The 14113-nt window shown below is 42.6% G+C and overlaps 1 protein-coding gene and 2 pseudogenes across 1 annotated transcript in view; 2 read left to right on the forward strand and 1 right to left on the reverse strand.

Annotated features, from left to right (window-relative positions):
* Positions 1-1116, forward strand: part of LOC105742581 — a 2884-nt pseudogene extending 1768 nt beyond the window's left edge.
* The window catches only part of Hlcs (holocarboxylase synthetase), a 224836-nt gene that overhangs the window by 167915 nt on the left and 42808 nt on the right, over positions 1-14113 (reverse strand). The gene's annotated exons all lie outside the window — the stretch shown is intronic.
* LOC101564332 lies at positions 6295-6678 on the forward strand (annotated as a pseudogene).

Consider the following 14113-nt stretch of genomic DNA (forward strand, 5'->3'; position numbering starts at 1 on the left):
AGAAAATTTGGGACACTACCGAGTTACATGACGTTACAGTACAAGTTCTCATATGTCCTGAGTCTTAATTGACCTTAAAAGGCTAGGGCCAAAATGTTTTAGTTTAGAGAAAAAAACACATTGATATCTTTTGTCTTAAAAGAAAAACATAACAAATGTGCCATAAATTTGCCACCACTGCCCTAGATCCAGCCAGCTCCAAAAATCCCCATCTATGAGTGCATGAGGCTTTGAAGAGACAGTAGATATAAACTCCATAAACACAACGTATGAATGTTTCTGTCTTATTCTTATAACATCTAGCCCCAGATGTGGCAAAATTGTGCATATTTAATAAATATTCAGGGTAAAAATGCACATTAAATTCCTTACCCAGGAAAACTCTACAAGTAACAGATAGGTATATCCAGAGATTTAAAAAAAAAAATAATAAGTAAATAAGATTGTTGTGAGATCAGATCGATCTAAAACGGTGATTGTGGAACTGGAAACCAACCCTACTCCTAATGTCTCACCAGAGGAGGAGAAAGCAGAATCTAATCAGGAGATTGCTAACCAAGAACACTATATTAAACATCCTCATTCAGAACAGAGAGGCACTATTGTTTTTTTAAAAATGATAAAAGTAATTCTGGGCAAGCAAACCTTCGAGTGATCTCTAAGTCTGATACTGTTGGAGACTTCTGGGCTCTACACAACCATATCCAGTTGTCCAATAATTTAATGCCTGGCTGTGGCTGCTCACTTTTTAAGGATGGTATTGAACCCATGTGGGAAGATGAGAAAAACAAACTGGGAGGACAATGGTGAATCACACTGAACAGACAGCAGAGGCGAAGTGCTCTGGACCGCTTCTGGCTGGGAGTACTGCTGTGCCTCACTGGAGAATCATTTATTGACTATGGTGATGTGTGTGGAGCTGTTGTTAATATTAGAGCTAAAGGTGATAAGACAGCAATATGGACTAGTGAACATGAAAACGGACAGGCTGTCCAACATACAGGGAGAGTACACAAGGAAAGGTTAGGGCTTCCTCCAAAGATAGTGATTGGTTATCAGTCCCATGCTGACACAGCCAAGGGTGGCTCCACCACCAAAAGTAGGTTTGTTGTTTAAGAAGCCACCTTCCCAATATTCTCATAGGAGATTGCATCAAGCAAGCCAGATTTCGGAGCTAAACTGAAGCCTCTTCAAAAGCAGAGTGGACTGCTTTTAAACTGTATTCCATCTAAATGCTGCTAAGATATAAGAGAAGTCTCATTCGCCTTTGCCTTGTACTTCCGTTATGTCTGTGTTTTTTCGCTTGCTAGAGTACACTATCCCAATCAAAGCAGTATAGTAAACGTTATCCCCAGAAGCCATAAATGTGCTCCTGGTTCACTTTGTAATAGTTTAGAAGGATTACCATGATAAACATATTTTAACCATTCACAATATTCAAGAAAGAGCTTATATTTCTATAACAGGAAAAAAAAACATCATGTTCTGGTATATGGAGAAGCACATTTTGATGGTTGGAAAAAGTATGATGCATACAGTTTTCTAGCAATTTTCTTTGTTTCTTTTTACAGCATTGTCTTTGCTGTAACCTTTGCTGGTGGCTGCTAGTTTTAATTTATTTGTTTCCCTACTTGATAATATTAGTGATTCTGATTTCAGGTCTTCATTTGTTATGCATTTGGTTTTTTTCCTTATGTTACATTGATAAAGGATCCAGGAATATAACACAAGGGTGGAATAAACATTAATTTTGTGCATTCTTTGGTAATTTTTTTATAATTACAAAGCTTTGCTACAAATTTATGCATTTCATTCAGATCAGTTACCTGTTTGTGTGATTTCCTAAATGCAATTGTGGGTTATAAAAAATGTAATATAATTACATTCCTAACTAGAAGTAGTTATGTCTGCTTTGTTTCTTTATGCTGTATCTTTGTATTCCTTAGGATTTTTTTTTTTTAAATGTATTTAGTACAGGGTCTCACTACACAAATTAGACTTGTACTGATCCTTCCTGTTTTTCAGTCTCCCAAGCACTGGGATTATAGGTGTGCGCCACTACGTCCAGTCTCAATTGCCTTCTTAGCACACCCTAGAGGCGAGGCTGGTAAGGCATGCCTAAGCAGGAGCTTTAATCTGCTGAGCTATCTGGCCAGCTCTCTCACTTAGGTTGCTTTGCTTTGATTAGAAATGACTCAAGTAGAAAAGCAATCTCATTCATATTAGGTCAGTGTACAAGACTGTAAATAAAATGTGTACAGTGAAAAAAATAAATAAGATGATCATAAGGCATGGTCTTGGCAAGAATATAGAAGCAGCAAAAAAAGCAAAGTTATCTACAGAACTGGCAATGTCAGAAGTTGCATATTAATATGGCTTTACTTTTTATACCTCATATTTATACTTTTCTGCTGGATGGTTAAGACCAAGAAAAAGCAAAACCTATATAACAAAAAATGTAACTTTCATATCTGACAAGGTCAGTCAAATCCCCTCAGGATTTACCCTGAAACCTTATTCAGTAGTTTGTAGATCTTTTGTCAGTTTCAGTCATGTGGATGAGTCATGACTACTGGACTATATTGGATTATTTTGCTGAATTCACGTACCTACAATATTTGAATGGCAATGAAATACCCATCTCTGACAAAACTAAACAAAAGAGGAGGATATAAATGAAGGACCATTTTGTAGTGAAAAAAATATATATCTGTATATACAAAATAGGATAGATATACAGCTACTTTCTCTTAGTTCAATGAGAAGAAAGATTTGTACTAATAGTGTTTAGACAAGATAACATGTCTGCATCTTGTACTATGAATAACTACTACGAAGACAATATGCAATGTATTAATTATTGTAACTCTCCTACTAACCTGTTTTGAAACTGTCTCATTGTTATTTTTCTCAATAAAATTACTTAAATAAAAAAATTTTAAATGCAAAGTTACCAATGGCAAATCAGTTACAGCTAATTCTGCTGAAAATTAAAAAAACTGTCAGATTGGACTTCAGTGGAGTTGATAAAATTCCTCTTATTAATGTGATTTTTCTAACATTTGAGACAACCTCAGGAATGCAATGCATACCTCTAAGATTCCAGTTTAATTAAAAACAAATTAAGTAAAATTAGCATCTCACATAAATAACAGTTTTTCAAATCAGCCACACAGTAGGAAACACTAGTTATTCTCAACAACGGTGAAGATATCCTCCTTTCTTTCTTTTCTATTTTTTTTTTCTTTTTTATGGTACCAGGAATTGAACTCAGGACCTTGCACTTGCCACGCAAGCACTTCTTCTACTGAGCTATCTCCCCAGCCCACCTTTGTTTCTTATTGGGACATACGACTACAAAATAACAATCCTAAAGAATCAGGAGAGCCCAGGGGGGTTAGTTAAGTAGCATGGCAACTGCCCGGCAAGCGTGAGGTCCTGAGTTTGATTTCCATTACCCCACAACAACAAAAAAAAGCCAGTAGGAAAAAAAACTACAATTAGAATTTAGTGACAGGTCTGTCTTGTTACAATTCTGTATATGGTTAGATTTCTAAATTTCTTTGTAAAATTATGTAAATTCTTATTTTTACCTTTATAAAATTATTTTTCCTACATATTCTGTAAGGACTTAAAGTTCAATATACCAATATTTGATGGGAAATACCTGTTCCATGATATGCCAAAGATGTTTGATATTTAGACAGATAGGGTAAACCAAACTGCATATATTGCAGGTTAATAATAAGCTTCTCTTCTGGAGGGTTAACAACCTAAGTTAGCAGTTCAAAATTGGAGAAAAGGAAGGGCTGCAAGGTCAGCCAGCATCCTGGCCCTAGCCTTTCAAGGTCAGTGAAGACTCGGGACATAGGAGAACCTGTACTGTAACAACATGTAACTCAGTTGCGCTCCAAATTTTCTGATCAAGGAGATTATAGAGGCACAGAGGAATGTGATCAATGATGTACAGTGTGCCCAAGGAGAGTCACACAGAGAGAAAAAACATTCTCTCAGGCTTTCACAGAGAACAAATTGGCCAAGCAATGGCCATGACTCATCTTCATGCTGACAATGACAAAGGATCTACAAAGTGCAGAACAGGGTTACAGGATAAATCTTGAGGGTACTTGACTGACCTTATCAGACACAAAAGTTACATTTCTTGCTATATAGGTCTTGCTTTATCGTGGTCTTCACCATCTAGCAGAAAAGTATAAAAACGAGGTATATAAAGTGAAGCCATATTAATACGACAAGCTGTAAATGGCTCAAATCAATAACTTCTGAGGATAACCTACTAATATTATAGACTGCTAGACAGTGTTGGATTGTTTTGCTGAATTCAAACACTTATAGTATTTAGACGCCAATAGAATACCCACCTCTGACAGGAGTAAACAGAAAAAAAGGGGATACAAAGGAAAGATCATTTTGTATTTATATATACAAAATAGTTAGGATAAATTTACAGCTACTTTCGCTTAATTTAATGAGAAGAAAGAGGTGTACTAATAGTGTTTGGACAGGATATCCTGTCTGCTTCTTGTACTATGGATAACCACTAAGAAGATAAGAATGTACAGTGTATTGATTATCGAAACTGTCCTATTATTCAGTTTTGAAACTGACTCATTTGTATTTATTTTGCAATAAAATAAAAAATAAAAAAAATTTTAAAAAAGAATTTAGTGAGGCTGCAGTATATAAGGTCAATTACACAAACAATGGGTATATTAACAGGAAAAGTAGCTATGAGTATTTGGATACTAAAATTATTTTTAGTTCTTTATTTACTTGTTACAGGATCATACAAGCAGCTTGGACTCATAGTGATCCTCCCATCTCAGCCTCCCCACCGCTGGGATTACAGGCAAGCATCACTACGCCCGCTTTCAGTGATCCACATGGCACACCCACACGGCATGTGGTACCAGTACTGAACCCAAGTCCTTACCCTTGCCAGGCAGGCACTTAACCCACCAGGCTATCTCCCTAGCCTGACACGAAATTTTTCTAAATACCATAGTTGGTCACTGACATCAACAGATCCAAAACACTTAGGAATACATTAAACAAACTATGTGTCAGATTTGTACACTAAAAACTACCATAAATAACCAAAGAAATATACCATGTACATGGACCAAAAGACTTACTACTATAAAGATATCAATTCTTTAAGTTGATTTATGAGTTCAATATAATCCCAATCCAAATCTCAGCAACTGGTCTATTTTTAAGAAACTGACAACTGGTTGTGAAATCTGTACGAAGTGGGATATATTTAGAATAGTCAAAACCATTGCCTGGTTTCAAGGGTTATGATAAAGTTGGAGAAATTAATACAGGGTATTAGCATACATATTTACAGATTACTGGAACAGAATAAGGTATAGAAAAAGTACCACACATTTATATTCATTTGAGATTTTACTGACATATCAAGGCAATTCACTTGCAAAAAAATCATCTTTTGAATACATGGTACTGAAACAATTGGGAATTTATATGCAAAAATAACCCTTGATCCTCTAATCTATATACAAAAATTAACTTGAATCATAGATCTAAGTGTAAAGCTATAAAACTTCTAAAATAAAATATACAGAAAAAATGTTCTGACCTTCTAACACCTAAAGCTTTCTTGAAACAAACAAACAAAAAACATGAATAACCATAAAAAGATACACTGGAATTCATTTTTTAAAAGTAATATTGTTGCTTTGAAAGAGATAAGGGCAAAAAAGAAAAAAGAAAAGGAAAGATAAGCAGTAATGGGTGGAGCTCAAGGGTAAATCATTTGCGTAGCACACACAAAACTCTGGGTCCAGTATCTAGCACAGACAGAGACAAAGACCAAGATAGAGTATTTTTTTAAAAAATGAAAAGTTTAAAAACAATAACATTGGGGCCAGGGAGATGGCTCAGTAGAGTAAGTGCTTGCCTGGCAAGCACAAGGCCCTGAGTTCAATTCCCAGTTCTGCCAAAAAAATAAAAAAATAAAAAAAGACTTGACAAAATGTAAAGTCACTAGAACTCTCTTACATTACTGGTGAGAGTATAAAATGGTACGGTGGTTTCAGAAAAATATTTGGCAGTTTCCTATAAAGTTAAGCACACCAAATGACCCAGAAATTCACCTCCTAGAGAGCTGCATCTACCCATGAGACAGAGAACACTTGCACACACAAAATTTGTATGTGGGGCATGCTAAAATTACTGTAAAAGAGGGAGGGACAGCTCACACTGTCATCTCCTTGAAGGCCAGGCCCGAGCCACGTTCAGACCGGAGCAATGGCAGGGGCCCTCTCTTGGAAGGCTGGGATGTGCCTGTGGGGCTCGGTGACCATGGCTTGCAGAAACTTCTCCCTGGGTGCTCCAGGATTGTCCCCTTTAAAGCTCACCCTGCAACCTCCCAAAGTGGTTGATCACTGGAACGTGAAGAGGGCAATGTTCAGAGTATACGACAACACTGGGATCCTAGAGACTTTGAAAAACACCCCAAAGACCTGATCAGGGGCCCCATATGGCTTCGAGGCTGGAAGGGAAATGAATGACAGTGACGTATACGAAAAAGGAGAGTGGATGGAAATAGTGTTCACTGATGAGTGGCACAACCTTAAAAAACGCATTAGCTATCTCTACACACGCTTTAATCATCATCGGAAGTACCGGTAGAAGAAAAGTGAGGAATCTGTGGAAGAGACGCATCTGTCTCTCTGGAGAGGGAGAACAGAACTTTCCCTATGAGGAAAGGGTTTTGTATGCTCACTAATAAAATGTGGGCATTCACAGCAGTCTTACTTAGAAGAGACAAAAAGTGTAATCCCGATGTCTACTAACAAGTGAACGAATAAACAAACTATGGGAAACAGCAGTCAGCAATAAAAGGAAATAAACTCACATAAGCAACATAGTGCAATCGCAAAGAAAGAATGCTGATTCTGTTTCCATGAAATTTCAGAAAAGATCCATCTAACCATCTCTGTCGCCAAAGCATAAGAGCGGCTGTCAGGCTGGGCACAGAGGTGGACAGCAGATGACAACTGACAGGGTTCCCAGAACGGTTCTGCCTCCCACTGGAAAGGTGGCTGTGCAAGCAGACATTTTATCAAGCTACACACTGAAACTGGTGTGTTTTCTGGAAAATAAATCATACCAAGATTGATTTTTAAGGAAAGCATATAGCACCATGAAACTAAAACTAGATTCTGTATCCACAAATGCCCAAAGTAACCCTGTGAATGGGACCATTAGCAACGCGCGTGAGTGCTTGGGCACAGTGCAGTGAGGGTCCCCGACCGGCCATGCGCCGCACTGACACTCCAACGCACCCCACCCATTTCTCACCTTATCTGCTACATCTGCTCATTTCACAAGATTCAACATCAGACTCAGATATCTACAGTAGTCTCCATTTGTGTTTCTGAGCTCCTTTTTCTAAGAAATACCAAAAAACTGACCCTAACCAGTGAAGGATTTCTATCTCGCAGACACATGGGCTTGCGCAGATAATGAGATTAGTCCTGCTTCAGTCCTAACACAGCAAGTAGCTAGGCAACTAGAAGGGGTAAATCAGAAGAGGAATCATCAAAGACAAAGCATGCAGCCCCTTTTATGGTTGTCTCATTCTTACTTTCAAGGGAACCGAAGCAAATAGCGTCTACTCTCATGGGAACAACCCAATTGCCATTTTTTTCCTTCTTCTTCATCTAGCCAAAACACTTTTATAGCATTTCTAAAGGTTCATTTACTTACTTTTGTGATGCAGGGTATTGATCCCAGGGCCTCACACATGCTAAACACATGCTCTACATGTGAGCTACATGCTGAGCTACAGCCCCACCCTCAACAAAGATGTACCAAATGCTATGGGGCACGCTGCTGGCTCCAACCAGCCAGGAGGTGACCCGCACTCTGCATGACTCCTACTCTAAGGACAAGACAGAGAGGAGTATGAAATGCATGGCTCTTCTAAAAGTCACTAACAGGGCCAGGGAGATGGCTCAGTAGAATAAGCGCTTCCCTGGCAAGTGCAAGGGCCTGAGTTCAATCCCCGGTTCTGTAAAAAAAATCTTAAAAATAAAATAAAAGTCACTAACTACTCACGGATTGCAGAATAACGTTTTCCTGAGAAGCTACCTTTTAATAGCAGCTGCCCTGAAACTGAATATCTTGAGGACATTAAAGTGGAGCCCAAATGGGGGCAGCTGACAACAGGTGGGGAGCCAGACCCCAACCAGATGTCCCTTAATTTGCCAAGCAGTGTCTCCTAATTTTTCAATCAACTTCTGCTCTGAGGAACCCCTGTTTTCTCTCTCTCCTTTCAAGAGTGATGTCACAGGGAAAGCCCAGGTGCTAGCCAACTTCTGCTGAAAGATGATAAAGATCTGCAGGATGCCAGAAATGCCAAGAGGCAGGATGACAAAAATGGTCACTCATATTATCTTTCAGAAATAAAAAGCCTCAATACTTCTTGTTCAGTCAGTCCTTTCTTAGAAAGCCATGTTTCAATAAGCCAATTTCCTAATACAATTCTTTAAAAGAGGGTTTGATCTTAATCCACGTGATATTTTTTTCAGCACGTAACTCAGGACCACTTGAAAACATTATTCTTCCATTCAGTTGCAGCCACCCTTACTCCACAGCGAAAAGTTAGGCTTGCGAAATGAAGCGGGCTTTTATGTGCTCTGCAGGATGTGCGGACTCCTGCACACCAGCCCTGCGAGACACCCCGGCGAGGCCTGACCTCTGTGTCCAGCCCTGAGAGGAGAACAGGCAGGCAGACACATGCGGGCCCCTGTGGAGATGTGAGCAGCACTTAGGGAACGAAGAGACCTGCCCTGTGCAGCAGCACAGACCTTGTTTCCACCCTTCCTGGCATCCCACACCCCCCAAACCTAGAATCACAGAGGGCACTTTTGTGGCCCATTGGCTCAGCAGAGACAGACTTTGGGGACCTGACAACATCGAGAAAGTAGGCTGAGGGCGACAGTCACCTTGGCAGTGGGCAGCTCACTGTTGCTCAGCCTGTGTGCAGACTGCTCTGACATCCTCCCCTACCCACAAGGCAAGGAAACAGATACAAATAAGCAACAGGTAGAGGAGCATGTTCAGAAAGGGATCAGGTAGCCCCAGAGGGGCTACCACATCAAGTGGCTTTACAGCTGAAACTAGAGGATTGTTTCCTGCTAAAGTGTGGCCAAAACCCAAAAACTGTGGCCAACTGTAACCCCAGAACTTGAGGCTGAAGCAGGAGGATCACCACAAGTTCAAGGCCAGCCTGGGCTACACAGCAAGACTATGTAAACCAACTAAGCATACACACATGCACACAAAACCAAAACTAAATTGTGACAAACTCCACATAAGTTTACCCATTCACAATATTCAAGAAAGAGCTTATATTTCTATAACAGGAAACGGGAAATTCTGCTTCTTTTTCTAGTCTTGCCTATGTGAGGAAATAACCTAATTCTCATTACCGAATTTCACCCACAAAATACTCACAAGTGATTTTGCTTCACTCAGTCCTTTCACTCACAAAACTGCACATGGTGCAGCCATCTCCAGAGTCAACAGCAGGCCATCCTGGGTGCTGACTGCCTTAGACAGGGCCTGGGCCCTGGGCATCTCTCTCGGTGGACCCTGGGCCTGGGGGTCCCCGCACTGTTCAAAGCAGCTCTTTCTTATCTGGGAGCCAGGATTCAACTCACACTTCTACCCCCACAAGAGGAACCCCATGCATGCCAGTCCCCTGGGAGTGCCCAGACCATGCCTACAATGGGTTCTGCAGTACCACTGTACTGCAAGGTTTGTGGCACCTTCTGACCTGTGCACTAGGACCAGAGTTCCCTCAGCTGCACCTCCGGCCTGCACAGTGGGCCCCAACCTGGGGCTGCGGACCTCTTGCTTTCATTGTATAAAGCGACAGCTCAGGCCAGCTGCTGCCAGGCACGGATTTACTGCGTTTTTTTGTTACCTGCCAACTAGCGAAGACCACAAAAGGCTTGAGGGGAGCAGTAAAAGGAGGAATGAGTAAGTCATTTCTAACAAGGCTGGTTTTATGGGCCTCACACCTCCTCTGGGCCAAGCAGGCTCATTCCAGAGTGAGATCCATCCTGCAAGCACCGAGACCAAAGAGTCTCGGAGGCTGGGGGAGAGGTGCGCACCTCCATACCAGGGGCATGGCAGCAGGCGACCCATGCCCGGGTCTCGGGGGCCTTCATTAAGCCTGTGTGCCTGCCTGGGATGCACACTACTGGAGCAGCAGTCCTCAACACAAATGGGCTTCTGACAGTGGGCAGATTGGCGGTGCTCAGGAAAACAGCCTGGGGCTAGAGGGAAAAGCCTGCCCAGCTTGCCTGGAAGTGGCCTGTCCCAGTCATAGTGCCAGCCACAGAGGTGAGCAGAACTCTGCTGCTGGGATCACAGCAGATCCCCCGGAAGCTCTTGGTGGCAGTGCCAGGAGGAGCATAGGCAGAGGCGGAGAGAACGGAGCACTTCTGCCCTGCATGGGTCCTTGCTTGCAGAACCTGTGGCAGGGCTGCAAGGCAGCGGTCATAAAGCCCACGCGGCCCCTCTTCCTGCCCTTCCTGCTTCCCGCAGCCAAGAGAAGTAGCCAAGGTGCCTCCAGATGGGGCCTGAACTTGCCTTCTCTGGCAGCCACCATTAACTTCCCCAGGTATCCTGTTAGAGCAGCAGGAGACAGAGGAGACACCGCCCCGACTCCAGTACCAAGTATCCACAGCCCCACTCCCCTCAGTGCTGTGCCTGCGATGTTGGCCCAGCCTGGATTCTCTGGACACTAGTACACGACCAGGCAACAGCTCTGCCCAGCCAGTGAGGAAGCCCTGAGAGGACTGCTGGTGTGGGGCCTCCACTTCGTAATGAGTATATCCTTTTCTACCAAAGTGAACATCAGAAATCAGTATTTAGTCTCAATGTTCAATTCTCAGTTGAAATTTTAATATTATGTCTAGGATTCCAGTATTAAAATATGCAGCTCCAAAAGGTTTGCTATGAATGCCACTAGCCATCTACACATTAACTAAAGCCAGTGTGATGTCACAAACCTGTATTCCCAGCTACTTGGGAGGCTGAGGATCATGAGTTTGAGGTCAGTGTGGACAACTTAGGGACTTACCAAGACTCTGTCTCAAAATAAAAATAAAAAGGGCTAGGGATGTAGCTCAGGATCAATCTCTAATACTGAACAATATACACACACCACCTGAGAAGAGAAACACAGCCTGAAGAACTGGCAGAGAGAAGGCCAAGAGCTCTCTCCTGTGCTGTTATTTTAGCAACAGTCCACATGTGTCATTACCGGGACACCCTGAAAACTCAGAGATGCCAGGGAACCACACACACTGGGGCTCAGGGCTCAAGGAAGCTAAGACAGTAGGGAGAGGGTGGAGCTCAGCTAGAGACTCACAGGACCTGATGTGATCCACCCCCTTCCAAAAGCACATGCAGCCTGAGGGCAACAGCTGCTACCCTAGAGGGCATCTCCAAATAGCAAGGGGCAACCCACCCTGCCCCCTGTGCCTGGGCACACTCGCAGTTGGCTCCCTAATCTGTTTCGCAGGGCTGTCCACACGTCCTGCTCACCCTGGGTAAAGGGGCAGAGCTTGGGGTCTAGCAACAACTCCAGGCTGGGCCTGCTGTGGCCCGCCAGTCTGCACCAAGGCTCTGCAGGGAAAGCTAAAGCCCTCACAAGCATTCGCACCCACCCTGCTGAATGCTCCAAATGAGCAGAACCCTGGAAAGGGACACAAAGATCAGCAGCATGTGGTCTGTGCCTTCCAATGCTCTTCTATTACAGCCTCATGGGGCAGACCTCTATTAACACAAATAAACAGCATTTGTAAGTACCTGAACAGTTTTACAAATTGTTATGAAAAAACAGGTGTGGTAGTACACACCCATAATCCCAGTGTTCTGGGAGGCTGAAACAGAAAGATCACAAACTTAAGCCCAACCTGTGCAACTTCATTGATTTAGCAAGACCCTGTCTCAAAATTTAAAAGGGCTGAGAATACAGCTCTATGAGAAAGCCCTGGCTTTAATCTCCAGTAACCAAAACAAAACAAGAACATAAGTTCCATGTCATAATACTTGGATTATAGTATCATTGAGAGAAAAAGTTTAAATCCTATACCATGAGATGAGCAGGGATGGAATTTTCTTGTGTTGTGGATAGAATATCTTCTTTGAGCAAACAAAATCCACTACTTATCCTCTCGGTATCTGGCTGTGAGATTTTCTACATTCTAAAATTTAAGACTTAGAGGCTGGGGAGATAGCTCGGCAGGCTAAGCACCTACCTGGGAAGCATAAGGTCCTAAGTTCAATCCTTAATACCACATGCTGCCCAGACCCAGAACTCAGGCACATCATGTTAGACACCAAGACCAGGTGTGGTGGCACATGCTTGTAATCCCATTGCTGGGGAGGCTGAGACAGGAGGATTACTACGAGTCCCAGCTATGTAGCGAGACCCTGTACCAATCAAAATTAAAGTAATAAATAAAGAGAAAATGTAAGACTTAGCTAGACCTGGTGGTGTCCACCTGTAATTCCTGCACTCAGGAGGCTAAATAAAGCAGGAAGACTGCCACAAGCTAGATAGTGTGATTAAGATGAGCCTAAACTACCTACGAGACCCGGCCCCAAAATAATAATAATGATAATAATAATAATAATAATAATAATAATAAAGTTAAGACTTTTAAACCATTTCACTATCCTAAGAACTTCACAGCAATATGCTTTATCCACATCAGTTCCCAGAAGATGGGACACATCCCTCCCTGGGCAGGATGTGCTGATCAGACTCACAGGCACTGCACACCAGCGAGCTACAGCACCAGGCTTATTTCTCCTGCCCCGAGCCAAAAGGAAACCAGCACTGCTCTTACAGCAACTCCTCAAAGTCACACTGTCAAAACCAACCAACCCTGTCAACAACTCAGGAGAAGCTCCTAAGCTTTATTTTTCCTAAAGGCAGAAACGTATGTACCTCTCAAAAAACACAAAGACACTTTATCAGGTGAAAGTGGTAAAACGATAACCAGGGGTAAAATCCTCATGCAGCTGACACGAGGCTTGCCAACTAACTTTTTACCGTTTTTTTAAATTTTAGTTTGTTTGGTTTTTTTTTAAATTATAAATGAGGGTAGGGAAGGGGATAATAGCTCCAGCCAGCTGAGACATTAGCTGCATAATTTTGTTCTACTGTTAGTGTTGGGATTATCAAAGATGCAACCTCCATTAAGAAAAAAAAAAAAAAAAAAAAAAAAACAGGGAGGAGCACCATCAGGCAGTCCACACTCCATGGAAGCCGAACTGGCCCAGCACTGTCTACACTGCAGCAGAGTTGAAGAGGCCACACTGGGGCAGGAGTGCCTAAAACCCACAGAATTCCTCTGTCCTGGTGCCATCCCTCTGGGCCCAGGTCTCAACCGGCGTGAACACAGCACATACTTTCCCAACTCCAAACCCCAGCGCGTTTCAGGCAGCCTTTCCGTCTACAGGGGCTGGTGTACTAACAACAGCTTCCTGGCACTGACTGAGAAACACCCAGGTCCTAATCTTGGGTCTTGAATCCCATCCAGGTTCCATGTAAGCGCTGGCTGCGAGCGCTCCGGCCTCAAGCGTGCTCAGCCACTGTGGCTGTGTCCTGAGACCTGAGTTTCGAAACCCGGATTGGTAGCTTAACAAAATTTACTGGTTGTAGAAACAGTAAACTCGCCCCCAGGGAGGTGAGCTCAGCCTCACCATTCTGACAGCAGCCCCTGGTGGCCAGTTTAGTAAAAAGTGTTGGCTCTGAAGCTGAAAGCTGTGACCTTTCCACTTAATGAAGGTCATGGGAGCAGACAGGCCATTCTAGGTATCAGCTAGGGGATGGCAAGGAAATCGGCAAAAATCCTAACAAGATACGCCTTTGTGCCCTAGAAGATACCTGGTCTTTAGGTGACCTGCCTCTTGGATTAAAAAAAAAAAAAAGTACAGTATCAAGTTGCATAGTAGAAAAAGAGCTGAAGGTATAGGCCAGGGGTACACTTGCCTATCTTGCATTAGGCCCTGTGCAAAAAAAAAAAAAAAAAAA

Source organism: Octodon degus, unplaced genomic scaffold, assembly GCF_000260255.1.
Source record: "Octodon degus isolate 3935 unplaced genomic scaffold, OctDeg1.0 scaffold00061, whole genome shotgun sequence".
Classification (NCBI taxonomy): Eukaryota; Metazoa; Chordata; class Mammalia; order Rodentia; family Octodontidae; genus Octodon; species Octodon degus.